The following is a 2,500-nucleotide window of genomic DNA, read 5'->3' as shown; positions in this document are numbered from 1 at the left end:
TTTCTCACTCACCAACGCACTCACACACTCACAACCCTTGAATAACGAACTGAAAACACTATGGGGATTTTATTTATACATAGAAACCAAGATATACGAGATAACAAGGCTGGTTCAGTAGATATAGATAGACAGAAAGAGAGAACACAAACTTTAAAATCCACCCTATTTCTCACTCACCAACGCACTCACACACTCACAACCCTTATATAACGAACTAAAAACACAATGGGGACTTTATTTATACACAGAAACCAATAAAAAACAAAAATAAAATGTCGTTCGCAAAATGCGGTACGACAACTTCAAGGCGAGCTCCCGGCAGCGTCAGATTTAAATGCCCTCAAGGAATTAAAAGGCTCTCAGTGTCGAGCTAAGAGGCGTGGGGGGTGTACGTGACCTCTTCCCTCCGGCATTAGTGACCTTTTTTCCCTTGTGACCTGAAGGAGGAGGGACACGTGTGACCTCGACTTGACCAGGAGGAAGGTCACGAGGAGGGCAAAGGTTGTGGCGTGCTGGGAAAGTCCTAAATCCTCGCCCATCAACTTGACCATGTTATTTTAAGGTGAGAGAAGGACTTTTAAGGACCCCTCAAAGGATATCTTGAAGGATGGAAGGAACTCTAATATAAAACTCGTATATTTTCTTTACTTATAAGATTAAAGTGTAAAGTGATAAGTATAGTAAGGAGGTAGTTAAAATAAGTTAGATGAGGACTTCGTAGGATCACTTCGAAGGATATCTTGAAGGATGGAAGGAACTCTAATATAAAACTCGTATATTTTCTTTACTTATAAGATTAAAGTGTAAAGTGATAAGTATGGTAAGGAGGTAGTTAAAATAAGTTAGATGAGGACTTCGTAGGATCACTTCGAAGGATATCTTGAAGGATGGAAGGAACTCTAATATAAATCTCGTATATTTTCTTTACTTATAAGATTAAAGAGTAAAGTGATAAGTATAGTAAGGAGGTAGTTAAAATAAGTTGAATAAGGATTTTAGGATCTTTTCAAAGGATCTCTTGAAGGAGTGTAGGATGGAAGGAACTCTTGTATAAAACTCGTATATGTCTTTTACTGATAAGATTAAAGAGCAAAGTGATAATTATAGTAAAGAGGTAATTAAAATAAGTTGAATAAGGATTTTAGGATCTCTTCGAAGGATCTCTTGAAAGAGTGAAGGATGGAAGGAACTCTTGTATAAAACTCGTATATTTTGTTTACTTACAAGATTAAAGAGTAAAGTAAAAGATATAGTAAGGAGGTAGTTAAAATAAGTTAAATAAGGACTTCATAGGATCTCTTCGAAGGATCTCGGAAGGATGGAAGGAACTCTAATATAAAACTCGTGTATTTTGTTTACTTATAAGATTAAAGTGCAAAGTGATAAATATATTAAGGAGGTAGTTAAGGACTTCGTAGGATCTCTTCGAAGGATATCTTGAAGGAGTGAAGGATGGACGGATCTCTTGTATATATAGAAAAGAGATAGTTGAGGATAGTTGGATAAGGACTTCGTAGGATCTCTTCGAAGGATATCTTGAAGGAGTGAAGGATGGAAGGAACTCTTGTATATATATAGTGAAGAAATAGTTGAGGATAGTTGAATAAGGGCTTCATAGGATCTCTTCGAAGGATATCTTGAAGGATGGAAGGAACTCTTGTACCTATATAGTAAAGAGATAGTTGAGGATAGTTGAATGAGGACTTCGTAGGATTTCTTGAAGGATATCTTGAGACTAAGGAAAAGAAAGGAAGGAGTGAAGGAAAGAAGGAACTTGGGGGTTAAACTAGTATTTCTTCTTTACTTATAAACTCAAATCGTAAAGTAGTAATAAGTATAGCCAAATAAGGACTTTGAAAGCTGTCTAAAACGAAAGAAAGAAAGGAGGCATGAAGATAAGAAAATATTGTACGAAAATATCAATCAATCTCCTCCATTATTCACATTTCAAAGATAAAGAAGTGAAGAAACAATTATGATACACAGACAATTAATATGAGCTAAATAACGACTTCTTGGGACCTATTTAGGAACCTTCATATAAACCTTCAGTTCATTAGTCATATATAAGATTAGATAAAGATAAAAGAAGGAGCAATTATCGTAGAAAAAGACATTAGATAAAAAGAGATTAGAGGGTGAATTATCGGATTATGTCTACAGTGATTTATGGAAGGGATTTTGTGAGAGAGAGAGAGAGAGAGAGAGAGAGAGAGAGAGCAAATGAATGAATGAATATGAAAAAGGTATCTCAGTCAGTTAGTCAGTCAGTCAGCCAGTCAGTCAGTCAGTCAGTCAGCCAGTCAGTCAGTCAGTCAGTCAGCCAATCACCCAGCCAGCCAGTCACTCACTCACTCACTCAATCACCCAAACACTCAACCAGTCACCCAGTCAGCCAGTCACCTACCCACTCACCCACTCTACCAGTCAACCACCACGACCAGCAGTCACCCTTCCTAAATAGGGTTGAATAGGCACAGTGCGGGCCATGGATCAC

General features: G+C 37.3%; 1 protein-coding gene across 1 annotated transcript in view; it reads left to right on the top strand.

Moving 5' to 3' along the window:
* The first annotated feature begins 357 nt into the window (after positions 1 to 357).
* LOC126982360 (extracellular sulfatase Sulf-1-like) overlaps positions 358 to 2,500 on the top strand; it is an 87,248-nt gene continuing 85,105 nt past the window's right edge. The window contains exon 1 of the mRNA XM_050834372.1: positions 358 to 565. The gene's annotated coding sequence lies outside the window, so the exon portion shown is untranslated. The remainder of the gene's footprint in view (positions 566 to 2,500) is intronic.

This window comes from Eriocheir sinensis, chromosome 50 (genome assembly GCF_024679095.1).
Source record: "Eriocheir sinensis breed Jianghai 21 chromosome 50, ASM2467909v1, whole genome shotgun sequence".
Lineage (NCBI taxonomy): Eukaryota > Metazoa > Arthropoda > Malacostraca > Decapoda > Varunidae > Eriocheir > Eriocheir sinensis.
Note: the sequence above shows the minus strand (reverse complement) of the source record. Positions and strands in the feature narration are given on the sequence as shown.